Source organism: Opisthocomus hoazin, chromosome 8 (assembly GCF_030867145.1).
Source record: "Opisthocomus hoazin isolate bOpiHoa1 chromosome 8, bOpiHoa1.hap1, whole genome shotgun sequence".
NCBI lineage: Eukaryota > Metazoa > Chordata > Aves > Opisthocomiformes > Opisthocomidae > Opisthocomus > Opisthocomus hoazin.
In genome coordinates, this window is record NC_134421.1 from 15,077,310 (window position 1) to 15,091,157 (window position 13,848).

At 46.2% G+C, this 13,848-nt stretch overlaps 1 protein-coding gene across 2 annotated transcripts in view; it reads right to left on the minus strand.

The window, feature by feature from the left end:
• The window catches only part of CACNG2 (calcium voltage-gated channel auxiliary subunit gamma 2), a 52,549-nt gene that overhangs the window by 13,951 nt on the left and 24,750 nt on the right, over nt 1–13,848 (minus strand). The gene's annotated exons all lie outside the window — the stretch shown is intronic.

Genomic DNA, 13,848 nt, shown 5'->3' on the forward strand with positions numbered 1-13,848 from the left:
TGTGTTCACAAGGCTTTTTGAATGCAATTTCCTTATGCATTTTTAAATTACGAAGGAGGAGAAAAGGCATTTCAAATCTTTCATCTCCAACTCCATACTGCATTTGTCTCTGACACCTCCAACTGGATCTATAGGGAGACACTGTCCTCAGTTAAACTGGTGTAAATCTAGTGTGACTCTGAGCTGCTCCTTCAGCAGATATGGTCACAACCAAGAGAGGAATTAGGCTTGCAGCTGGTAATTACCTTATGAAGAATGTGGTGTGCTTAGGGTCCTTCAGCATGCAAAGCGCTGTATAAAAATTATTATTAGTTATTAATAAGAAAAATACCCAAGAACCCCAGGGAAATAATCCAAAGAATGGAGCAAGTCAATGACAGAGGCAGCTTTCAATCCATCCTCCCTCTTCTGTGCCACTTAAGCTCTCCTCCCCCTTCCCCTCTGAGGCTCAGACATGTGGAGGAAGGGAGAGACCCCCATCGCACATGCTTAGCAATTTGGCAGTCTCAGCAAGTCTCCTGTGCTCTCCCACACAACATCATCAGCCTGCAGTAGGAATTGTCAAATCTGTAACATAACTGACAGCCAGCAGTAGAAATTTTGGGGAACAGCAGGGCGTGGGAATTCCTCAGCTTGCTTCCTATGGGAAAACTGCAGCGCTGCCGTGGTGGTCCTCAGCACTTTTCATCTGATTTCCCTCCCTGCCCCTGGGACAAGGACTGGGCAGGTAGGAACTGCTTGCTGTCTTTAATGATCTCTGAGTGAGAACTGGGGGTCTGGCCACAGTCACCTGAGTCGGGGTGAGTGGTTCCACCGGGGATGCACAACCTCTTTTGGCTATTCCAGCCCAGCGGATGAGTGTGAAGTTTATTTTAGGCAAGGAAATAGAACAAGGGAAGGGCTGGGTTTTCTCTAGCACTTTTTATACCCCAGGGAACCCAAAGCCCTTCATGCAACGCTGAGAAAGATCCCCCAGCGCGGTGGCTCCGCAGACGAGCATGGCAGCCATTACGCGCTCACTGAGCTCGCACACGCTTGCCCTCGGAGAGCGGAGGCGGCTTTACCCAGGCAGGGAATATTGGTTATCCCTTACTCTGTTCAGAAAGTGCACTGGGATTTTTGCTCTCCCTTCAGGCAGCCCACCAGAGATGGCCAGGAGGGAACTCGGCGCAGGATTTCCCTGGCAGAAAGCCCTGCTGACTGCAGCACTTCGGCTTGAGCTGCAGCGTGCAGGGCCATGCACTCATGGAGCTTTGCTACCCTGTGCCCTTTGTGCCCTGAAATGCACCACCTACAATCAGAAAAACGAAATCCCCAAGGAAGAGGTCAGGCTTTCTAATTTTGCAATTCCCTCTAGCAGTTGCTACCTCTCGCCCTGCGGCACCAGTGTTTCAGGAGAAGCCCAACCCAGAGCAGTTCCCCAGCCGGCCAGGGCTACCCAGTGCTGTGCTCTGGGGAGCACCCTGGGATGGGGGGAAGGTGAGTGTCCCGAACCTCTTTAGGATGCTCACCCCTGGTGAATCCATTCCCGACCTGGACCTCACTCACAAAACCATCCAGAGCCTCCCAAATGCTCCCAAAGCAATAAAGAACAAGCAAGTGGAGGGAAGATGGGGCAGGAAGAGTGGGGCCTGACCACCCCATCTGGAGTACTGTGTCCAGTTCTGGGCTCCTCAGTTCAAGAAAGATGAGGAGCTACTGGAGAGAGTCCAGCAGAGGGCTATGTGGATGGTGAGGGGACTGGAGCATCTCTCCTACGAGGAGAGACTGAGGGAGCTGGGCTTGTTCAGCCTGAAGAAGAGAAGGCTGAGAGGGGACCTTAGAAATGCCTATAAATATCTGCAGGATGGGTGTCAGGAGGATGGGGCCAAACTCTTTTCAGTAGTGCCCAGCGACAGGACAAGGGGCAACGGGCACAAACTCAAGCATAGGAAGTTCCGTCTGAACATGAGGAAGAACTTCTTCCCTCTGAGAGTGACGGAGCCCTGGAACAGGCTGCCCAGGGAGGTTGTGGAGTCTCCTTCTCTGGAGATATTCAAGACCTGCCTGGACAAGGTCCTGTGTAGCCTGCTCTAGGTGACCCTGCCTCAGCAGAGGAGTTGGACTAGATGACCCGTAAGGTCCCTTCCAACCCCCAACATTCTGTGATTATGTAAAAAAAAAAAAAAAAAAGCCCCTTCTTACAGACGGCTGGGGAGGAAGCCACTGGTGTCCCCAGCTATCCCAGAAAGGGGAACTTCCTGCCTTGGCACTGTCCCCAGGGTGGGGACAGCCTCCATTGCAGCGCCTTCCCGATCAGCCTGAACACTAATTACAAATGTGGCTTAATGGTGTTTCTTGTGTTTCCCTGCCGTGCTGGGACTCAGGATTTGAAGAGTTGCGTGGGTTGCGTGTAGGGGTCCCAAATAATTTCAGGCTCATATTTCCCTGGGATTATTTTGGTGCAATTGCTGGCAGGGTAACAACCTTGGAGCAACAACTGGACTGGTCTGTGAAAGCTGTAGAAAAGCAGTGCCCTCTGTGCTAAAAGAGCCATGACACAGAGTTTGCTTTGTTACAGGTGAAACAAACATCATGCCGCTATTTGACTTGGGTCGCTGGAGTTCAGAAAGTGTTGGTAAACACAGCCTGTACCCCACAGGGCCGAACAGGGTAGCTGGCCCGTGTGAGTCTGATCAAATTGCGTTAGCACAGCCATGCTGAGGATCTCCATGTCTCCAGACGAGCTGCTGCTGTTCCAACTTACTGCTTTACTCATAATCCACAGCAAACATTGGGTGTTAAAGTAGATATTGCAGAGATTTGATTTTAGGTCCCTTTTTATGCAGCTGAGCAAAAAACAAATGCCAAGCCTTGCAAGTGGTGTTGGCTGTTAGAGGCAGCTATTAGAACATTAATAATTTTATTACTGTTATTTCCTCTGGGTTGCAGGTACCCCAGTGATTTACAAGGAAACAAAGTGACTTGGCCCTCTCCTAAAGCGCTTACAACAAAAGTTAGAGTTAAGCACAGCACTGGGCTTATTTAACAAGCAAACAGTGCCAGCAGGGTGTTTGGAAGAGGGAGGTTTATAGCAGCACAGCATCGTGAGACATTTACAGTTGTGTGTACATGTCTCCCGTTAGTTTATGCTGGCTTTTAAAAAGAAAACCGTGGAGGACAAAAGTGTGCTAGATTTAGGGACGATGCCTGCAGGAGAGGTGAGCGAAGGTCAGCAAGGAAGGATGATTTGGGAAGGGGAGGTAGAAGGGGAGGCTGCGAAGGAGGAGTGCGAAGCTACCTGTGGCGCAGCCAGAGCAGGCAGACGGGGGAGCGGGTACTGCTGTGCAGTCACAATAACCCCTTTGAAGCTTGACTGCAAGCCGCGCTGCTGCACCAATATTTTTTCATCCATTCAGCACGCTAATTTATTGCAGAAGAGTCTGTAGGTGTGAGCTATGTGCTAGGGCTAATCTCTGAAGCGTTTTCAGCTACTCTACACGTAACATTACTCTTGCGTCCTGGGGAGGAGGCTATTCATAATGGGATGAAATTTACTCACAATACTAGACTAGAGAATATTATTTCTAATGTGTTCTGGTCCAGTTACACTCAGTTAGAAACCTGAAAGGCCGTTTCAGGGTTTTGAATCATGTCCAAGCCAGGTACCAAGCCGGGTGGCCGGGACTGTATTGTATTACCTGGAGACATGCCCATCAGAGCTTCTTACACCAAACTGTACACCCTCACCTACCCCACACGCGGAGTAACGTAGGTCTCAGAGCTGAAACTTCCCTGCGTTAAAGTCTGTAAGACAAGAACGTGTCTCCTAAAGACTGCCAAAACCCAAACTCCTTCCGGACTTGCCCACTTTTCCTCGGAAATAATTACCATTTCTCCACTGGAATCACTGGTCTGAAATTCCAGCCCCTTCCTCAGTTTCTAACTTACTGCTGTAGCTACAGCAGTCTGTGAAGCAACACCAAGTGTTGTGGTGCACCTTACATCTTAACCTCACAGTCTGACCTTCGAACTGGAGTTGCCAGTCAGGAAATGTGCCAAGATCAAAGAACGGCAGCATTTCAGTCTCAGTGTGTTTTTCTCTCCATGAGCAAATCATTTTTTTTGCCTGTTCTACAGCCACTCCTGAAAGGTTTACTCTCTTGAAGTTGGTCAGAGTTTTTCAATGAAGATTTCTCAGAGGGAGATAGAGACTTTGACCTTATCACCTGAATCCCAGGTGAATAAGGTGAATACCTGAACTACTGGCTTGCTGACAATTTCAGTGCATCTAACTCATGGATTTGTCTAAAAAAACCAAGGCTTAAAAAACCATCTTTGTCCCACCCAATTGTAGAACAGGAAGCTTTATAATTTCAGAGATTTGTGGGACAGGAAAATAGTTCTCCATGTTTTTCCAACCTGGTCTCTGCATCTGCCCGACTTCGTGTCAGCTGCCATGCACCTTACCTAGCATATGTTTGCAGCTTCTCTTTGGGTCCTACTGGGATAGCTGTGGCTGCCGAATGCACACCTCGTCAGCTGTTCCTTTGGAACCGCTTGTACACTTAATTCTACCCACAGTTGCCACATCTCAGTCTATCAGTCTGTTTCTTCAAAAGCAGCCTCTGAGATACATTGTGCACCAAGACCTTGTCCTCTTTGCCCTCTTGATCAGCACATCCTTGGAAGGCTGTGGCCTTGGTTCTGCCAAGCCAGTGTTAGAGTCATGTCAACCTCAAACATGAAACTCAGTCTACGCATTAGTCTCTCATCCAAACTGTCTCTCCTGGAGCCACTTGTAGTGACCACCAAAATGAGATTTGACCAAGCTAGAACCAAAACTATGTGGGATTTCCTCTCGCTTCCTCTGTGACCTGTCATAACAAATGCATTGTGTGAATGCCTCTTCAGGGCTGCTCTCCGTTCCTACTGAAGGGCTCCTCTTTTCCTGTAGTGCACTTCACGGTGTGCTGCGGAGCAGAGGCGGTTAATACATCAGAGCAAAAGCGAATGACTTTGCCTAGCCACCGGGATCCTGTAACAACCCCGGCACTTGGAGATTCCCCTGCGGGTGGGAGAAGAGACAGCATTTCTTGACTAGCTGGAAGCCCTGTGTACAGAATACCTGTGGAGACTGGCAGGGAAAGTGAGCAAGCTGGGACTGGATGCCTTCCAAGCATCAGAGAAAAACTGAGTCTCTCAGTGGAGGATGCTAAATTTTGACAACGGGAAAGAAACAGATAGACAAAGGGTGAGTGGGAGGGGAAAGCCTTTCCCTGCTAATGCTGTCTGCTCGTGGCATTAAGCATTATTATGTATTTCCACATGCCACCATGCATGCTCAGTGATTTACTGGCAGCTAAAAAGGCAGAATCTTGCCCCAGGATTTCACAGTACAAAGACCCCAGCTTTTGGGGCACTAGCAAGTGAGGATGCTCAGCTCTTCAGAAGAGGCTCTCGGCAGCCATTAGGCAGCAGCTACGAGGCCTGGATCCTGCTTCTGGTGAGGGCAGTGGGAAAAGAGTGGGGACAAGATTAGGTCTGAGACGTGCAGGCTGGAATGAGGGAAGGAAGAGCCTGAGAAAGGTCACAAGCTGAGCTATGGCATGCTCATGTCTTGTTTGCTCCTGGCTTTGGTTGAGTATCTCTGAATCATTCCTCATTCTAAAGACGTAATATAGTAAACAAAGTTAATGGTCAGAAGGGGCAAAGCTTGCCAAGGGCGTAGGAGAAGTGGAAGTCATTAACGCAGGAAGACTAGCTGCAGTAAATGAGTCCTGAGGGCAGGCACGAGGGAGGTGAGTAAGGTTGTGCGGTGAAAGGAGGGGAGAGGGCAGCAGGAGAGAAGGAGCAGAGTCATTGCTGCAGGGAGATGGAGGGGGGCTGGGGAGGGGGAGATGTGCTGAGTGAGCACTGAGTAGGGTGGGAGAGGAAAGAGGGAGCAAGCTCCGACAGAGCCACGTGAGGCCTTGAAGATGAAATGAGGAACTGAACTTTGATGTCGAAGGAGACTGGAAGCTGGCACAAGGATTCAAGAAGGGAGAGTGACACAAGTGGAACAGCAGTTAAGGAGAAGATAACGTAGCTGCTTCACGCTGGGTGTTCTAGCGTGAGTATTAAGCCTCTGCTCTCGTCCTGCTGGGCCTCTCGGGCTCTGAGAATTGAGTGGGTTTGTGCTTCTGTGATCAGGTCTAAATAGCTTGGTAAAGCGTTATCCCTATATTGCTTTTGCCTAATCAATGAGCCACACATCAGGAGTGTTAATTTGTAAGGGGAGGCAGTCATGGGGAAAGGCTTGTCCGTGAGTGGTGGGATGGGTTTCATCACAGCAGCAGAAGAACATGACACCGAGGGGCTGAGGATCTCCCAGCCCAGCCCACAGGCTGTAGGGTGCAGAGCACTTCTACAGAGAGGAAAGCGGTGGGATCGCCTCCAACCTCAGGACTTCTGCAAAAGGTGACCAAGGGGATAATCCCAGCAGTAGAGCATTTCCCACATTCTGTAGGTTCCTGAGGAGATCAATACCGCTGTCTCTGTTGTTTATTGCAGCTTCCCTGGATTGCGTCCTACCAAGGGTAGCTCCTGCAGGACAGAACTGCCAGCATGAGCAAGAATCATTCCTGTTCCTGCGGCTCCTTCCTGGGAAAGGCCCCATCTCCCATCTCTGAAACTCTGAGCAGATCTTATGTCTTCTTTTTTTTTAAACAGCTCATCTCTCCTTTCACTCCTGAAGCAATTTTCTGCAAGTGAGTTTCTTCTATTTTCTTACTTTCTGTGATCTTTCAGGCTTCTTACAGTTTTTGCTTTATTGCTCCCAACTGTGGTGACTGTTTCCTCATGCTGCCCTTTCTTCTTTCTTCTCCTTCCTTCCCAACTATTGGCATGAGGTTTCTCACCTTCAGCTTCCTCATCTCTGGGACTCTGTCCTAATGAGCCCAACTTTTCCATCCCTACCCAGTGCTGCTTTGCTTGATTTGCACCAGTCCCTGTTGTCTCTTCATCTCAATATTGCACCAAACCATTGATTCCCTACAAGCATTCTCCCCACATGCTTTTTAGTGCTCATCTACAGCATGACTGGCTCCCTCCTTGCCTCTTTCAGTCCATTATGGCAATACCTGCAGTGCTGTGTTAATCTCCATTTCCGTCCAACAGCATCTGCATTAGAAATCAAAACAAAATCCATCACTTCAAGATCTTCTTGAAGATACTATGTCCAATCTCTGATTTTCAGTCTTTTAGGATACATCTTCAGAAACAACAGTGTGAATCCCTCCTCCACGTCCAGCAGAAGACTTAGGGCAGCTTATTAGGGATAGTCTTGTTTCTATTCCTCCTTCGTTTCTCAAATTGCTATTAGCCCTTCCTCCCTATTTCTCTGACACTGATATTCTTCCCAGCACACCCTTCTTGTTTTCACCTCCTAGCCCTTTTCCAGACAAGTAGAATATATTTTTTTTCATCTTTCAATCACAGATTGCCCTGATTTATCTCACTTAGACTTAACACCCCCCTTTCCTGAGCCTTTCTCATGCCTCTCCTCCTACTCTCTTTGCAGCCCTGGAAACATCTGACATAATTCAGTCGCTCAAGAAAACAACTACTTCTCTTGACCCTGGTACCTCTCATCATTTAGGCCTATCTCCTTACTCTTGGCTTTTTACTTTACTCCAGTTTCCAGTAATTCCTTAGCTTCTGGTACTCTGCTCAGCTCTTTGAAAATAAGCCATTATCTCCTGTGTCCTCAGGCTCCTCCATCGACACTGCTGTTCCATTTAACAAGCACCCAGAGCCTCCTTATTCTTCATAGAGTGCTTAAGAGAGTCACTCCCTCTTATCTCTCCTACATGACTGTCCTTGTCCATTTTTGCTGCAGGTTCATGCAGACCGTAGTGCAGAAATCTAATGATCTCCTTTCTGCTAATGACGTCTTGTCCCATTTCTTTTTTACCTTGTGGCAGCCTTGTGAAATGGTTGCCCACTTCATCCGTCTCGGGGTATTCATTGCGATGAAGGTACTCTGGTTTCTTAGCAACTTCTCAACTTTCAAGCAGTTCTTCGGACAGGGATGCCTCTTCTGTGCTGGGATCATTTCTCCAGGGATAAATGATCCTTTAAATCTTTTTCTAATAAAAATTATAATCATACTTAACATTCATACTGCTTTTCATCTGTAGAGCTCAAAGCATTTTGCAGAATCAGTAAGCATCATTTTCTCCATTGTAGAGATGGAAAAGCTGAGTCACAGAGATATTAGGGCCAATATTTTCATATGTTCATTCATTTTATGCGTCTTCATTTCTGGGAACCCAGTCTGAAAGAACTTAACCTAATTGCTTTGCTGTAGGAATTGAAAGGGAGCAGCAGGTCTTCAGCACCTTTGAACAAGACAGAATAGAACAGTAGGTGCAAAATATCTCAGATGAGGCACTGAGAAATGAGTACCTATGAAAATGTAGTTGTATACCGTCTGATCGAGACCACACAGAGCTCAGTTACTTCTGGCAGCAGAGCCAGAGTCCTTCATTCACAAGGATACTGCTGCTTCAGGGTCTTCTTTCTGCCATAAGTGGTGGAGAGATGTGATGGTGCAAAGCGTCAGGGTGTTTTAGAAATTTCAGAAGAAATCTTCAGTTTGTACTGTGACATATCATACCTCAGTTGTTTTATTCTGTGAGGAAGGGAGGAAACAACCCTGCACTAGAAGAACTAGTGGTCTAGCAGCTGGGCTTGATATTGAAATGGTGCAATCTAGCTCAAAATTCTTCTTCTCACCCAGTGAAGACTTCACCCTGGATTTCCTGTATTCTGGATGGATTAATTAATTATTTGGCTCTTCTGATTGCCTTTTCTCTTTCTCTCCTTCTGACTAGTGATCCCATCTCAGATCTAAGCAACCTTTTCCACTGAGACTAGAAAGTATGTTCCTGCAGAGTGTCAGCTTCAACAAACTGGCATCCACAGACAAAAAAATGTGTTTCAGTAAGAAATTCCTGTGAGCTTTACCAGCCACTTTAATGTCAACTGTACTCAAATACACATACCTTTTATAACTGCGCTGACTCTTCCCTGATTACCTGCAGCTTCTCTTGCCTAAGAAAGCTTCTGGATTTTTACCAGCTTTTCTCAGTTAACTCATTCACAGGTAGAATAGTTCCTCTTAATCTAAAATGTTTCAAATAATCCATGTTTCTTTCCTGTCCCTCTTTGAAACCTGTTCTGCACATGCTAGGCATAACCTGGACATTTCTGTGAATTTTCAAGTCATCTTCTCCACCTAGCTATGTCACAAAAAAACATCTACCAGTCATAATGTCTACTGTATGTTCTGGCCTTCGAAATGTTCTAACTCACGGCTTTTTCAATTTTGTCTGTGTACAACTAAACACAACTGCCTTTTCATCTGAAACCCTTGGTTTCCCATTCATTTCGAGGCAAATTTTTGAATTCCTCTCCTTTATTTTCCAATCTGATTTGCTCCAGTCTGTGCCATTACTCACATTTCTCTGCCAGCACTGGCTTCCTCAGTACCCCACAGCTCCAGCTATTGACACATCTTTTTCCAATACTGCTTTCTTGGCCTGGACTAACGTTTCCATCTCTCTGCTGTTGGGACTCTCTCTCTCTTTACCCTCTGTCTTGATTTCTATTGATCTCAGATTTGTTTTCAATTGTTTTTTGAAACTTTAGTCTTGTATTTTTCCACTGTGAACCCAGGCCAGCCTGCGTTGTTCGAGCACACAGTACAAATGTTACAAAAGATGGGACTGAAAAGCAGTGTAAAAGTACAATTCCATGCTGGAGCAACAGAAAGACCTTCTCTCTTTTGAAGAGCCCGGGAGACATCCACTCCTTCAAAACTATTAACCTTCACTCCCATCTGTTTTCAAATAATTCTTGGAGAAAAACAGTTATTTCCCTTACTTTGTTTGTTGACTGAGATTTTTTGACAACACAAGGGCAATTCAACCCCTGATTTGTTTGCCAATCCATTTCTGCCAGCGTTGCTTTAAGTATATGAGATGTGAAATTCAGTTCTTTTCTGACTGGACACATATACTAAATGAATCTTATCCTATGCCATCAACTGGAAATGGAAAATGTTTTAGTTTCCATTCCCCCCACCCCCCCCCCCCAAAAGGAAGAAGATATCAAAAATATGCCCAGAAAAACTGATACTTTTACAGCTCTTGTCAATTTGCGTAAATTCTAAGTTTCCCTCAGATGAAAATTTCCAGTAACAATTTGGTAGTGGCTTTAACTCATTAATAGTAGTGTCTCATCAGAGTGAATACTTTTTGATTATAGAGTCAACATTTGTTTTCTATAAACATGTTCACTTAAATGTTGCTATTTGAGTGAAAATCTGTGCCAGTAAATATGTTGCTGGAACAGTCACAGAAGACAGACAAATGGAGTGGGAACACAATTGAAGCAAATCTGTTTAAAGTAAACTGAATGATCACACACAAATATTTTGTGTGATGTTTTCTAAAACCTATTTCCTTGCCCATCTGATAACCACGACATTATTTAGGCAAGGTAAGATACAACATCCTGACAACAGGGCCATATCAGAGCTTAACCTGTCCCTTCAAATGGCAGGAGTCAACCAGCAGTGGGAGATGCAGCATGCTGAGTTTTCATTAAAAGGGTAGTCTTAGTGGTTAGTCTAAAATTCAGGTCACATACATACACTTTTCACTCCACATGCACGTAATACGCTCAGTCCTGGTTTGACTGCAACTGCAGAATCCCTCCTTGATGAAATAAGCCATTTAGCAAAGAAAATGTGACTGGAGAATCAATACTTAAGGATAATGATAGGTAGAGGGTATGAATTGCTACCTTCTCCTTGTGGAAATATATCAGCTTTCTCAATTACTGCCCAGCTATGTTTCTTTTCTTGGCTGCTCCAGGAATGCTACTATTGTAGTACAGAGTAGTCTTACAGGTGCTATTAGGAGCACCACATCACGATCCTGTTTATTGGGCAGCAAGGGACAAGTGCGGAGGAGTCCAGCGGTAGTTAAGATAGTTTAAGTTGTGTGAGTTATATGCTGGCAGGACAGAGAAAATGACACATTACAGCAGCTCGCACTGCCTCCAATTCACTCAGCTCAAGCTGTGAATGCAGCCAAATGTATACGATTTGCTGGCATTTTTATTAGTTATAAACTTCCATCTTCTCCATCTGAGCCAGTGAAACCGCTCTTGTAGCTCGCTGGATGAAAGGCCTTTGCTCCCGAGTGGACAAGTCCTGAAATTAAATCCCAAATGTTGTGTGGAAGGTAATGGCTGTGGGTAAATAAGGTTGGTATTGGAAACTTGCATTGCAAACATGTGATGAACTGTTTAAAAGAGAGATGACAGAGATGGCAGTGTCACCACATCTAGCTCTGGATCAATCATGCTACTGTGCATCATTCCGTGCCTACCGTCTGGATTATAAGCCAGCTATGAAGCCGATAAGCAGGCTTGGGAATGACACACATTTCAAAACCAACAACACACCAAGTGCTCATCTACCATATGTAGCGCAGTGACGCTCTGTGCCATGGGGCGTACTAGTGAATACAAGAAAGCAAATTTGGGGCCGTTTGCAGTCGTTTGACTGGGTTCCTCTGGCTGCACAGCATTAGGTTTGGAGGACGGTATCTCTTTCTAACGTAGCCCCGTTTCCTAGCTGGCCTGGGCAGTCAGCTCCAGGAAAGTGGGATTAACAGTAACCGATACCTGTGCAAGGAATTACTGGAGGTGACCGTAAAGAGGAGATGCCCGCAACCAATGCAGTGACTTCTATGGCAAAGGGGGAAGCTTCTGATCATGCAAGAGGCCCAAGCTGCTACCCGGGGTCTGCACAAAGCTGCTTGCAGCCCTGTGGCCGGTGTCTCTGGCGCATCAGTGTGCAGGACCACCCAGAGGTGCAGCCTCTCCCGGGAGCATGGAGTTTGGTGAGGCTCCTCTGGCTGCAGATTGGACTGCCCTGACTGGACTAGATCCAGCAGGCCAGCCTAAAGCCTTTTTTGTGTGTTTGTCTAACATGTATCACGGTAGGAGAGCCTAAAGCCTTTTTTGTGTGTTTATCTAACATGTATCACAGTAGGAGACATTGCTTTGTGAAATACTTACAGTTTCTAATTACAGCCCAGGGTTTTCCAGAATGGTAGCACTGGCTGACAGACGTTCACGTGTCCTCAGATTGCCTTTTACTGTGTTTCTCATCCTCTCATTTGTTCAACAGACCATTGAACTATTGAGGACCCCTGCCTGACACACTTTTGCAGTTCTGAGACCTACAGCAATAGGTCCTCAGCACATGGGGACTAAGATCCCTTGTCACGTTTAGGAAAAAAACAATGTAGTTTTTTTTCTGAAACAGCTAAATTGATTGGTGTTGCTGTTAAAACTTTCCCATCCATTTTGCACTGCATGATGAGAGTAGTATACTCCCTGAGCTGTTGTACAATTTCCTGAATAAGGAGCCAAATAAATGGGATTTCAGAGGGATATTTTTCTCCTTGTCCGTCCTGACAGGGCATTATACCTCAGTGTGGGAATCTAAATCCCGTAGCATCCACGCTGACCAGAGGCAATATCACTGGGTTCATGCACCCGTCCATGCTCCCAGGACTCTGAGAATGGCCTGGATGGGTTATGATATGGTGACTCCTCCAGCCTAACCCTTTGCCAACAGAAAGGCAGAAGTTCCTGTTACGTACACAGAAGCCTGTAAGAGGTGGCTCGCAAAGAGAAGTCCACTCATTCCCAGAACAGAGGGGAGTCCCATGTGCATCTGACTGCAGTGACTAGAAATAGGGTGCGTGGGATTTCATCTACTGTTGCAGAGAGGCACTGGGGATGTTCCCATGGGTTCACAGTCTCCAACGTGCACACAGTGAGCTCCAAAGGAGCTAGATACTGCAGATCACATCTTCCTACATCTCTTACTCTCTGCTGCTTTCTAATTGTTGTGATAAGGTAGATGGAGCACTCTTTACTCTCTACTTGTCTGCACCACCTTCGAAAAGTCATATAAAGTGTTTCCTTTGGCTTTCTTACAAGACTATGGCCCAAGCAGAGCTTACAGCTTGTACTGATTTGAGATCTAAGATGGGTTATTTTCAGTTCTTGACCGGTGCCTACTGAGGACTGCTAGAGTGAGGAGCTGGGATAAGTTCCAAAGGTGTGATACACAAACCACTAAGACCGAAGTATTAATTTTTAAAAAGCCATCTGCCTCTGGAAGTTTGGGCATGGCTGTTCTTTAGTGATATGCCACATTCATCTGAAGTTCTGCTGGGATACGATATCAGACCTGGCCCTGGCTGGATAAAGTCATGAGCAAATTGGTCTGGACTCGCAGACAACCCTGCTTTGAGCAGTAGCTTGGACTAGAGACTTTGTGAGGTCCCTTCCCACCTGAATGCTTCAGTTGTCCTATGATTCAAATGTAACTAACACAGCTATCTGACCCACCCTTTCTTTACCAACACCCCCTGCCCTGTGATTGGAGGGTGCATACAAACAGGCACAGCTGGAGGTGAAAGTCAGTGCCATGTCATTGCAAAGACTGGCAAGCCAGAGCTAAAATACACACGCAGCATGATAACAACCAGACCACAAATACCTATGGAGCAACTGTAAAATTTCATCATACCACAGGTTCTAGCTTCTGAAACTTATGTTATGAATAAAACTTACATGGAGAAAAGGAATCAGATTGAAAAACATGTAAAGGGAAAAACAGACTTTCCCAGACTGGCAACATATTGACAGACTCCTGTCAGTGCATGATATATTAAAGTAAAAGAAACTTCCATGCTAGTCTAAACATAGGAAAAGGATGAGTGCTCCAGAAGATCC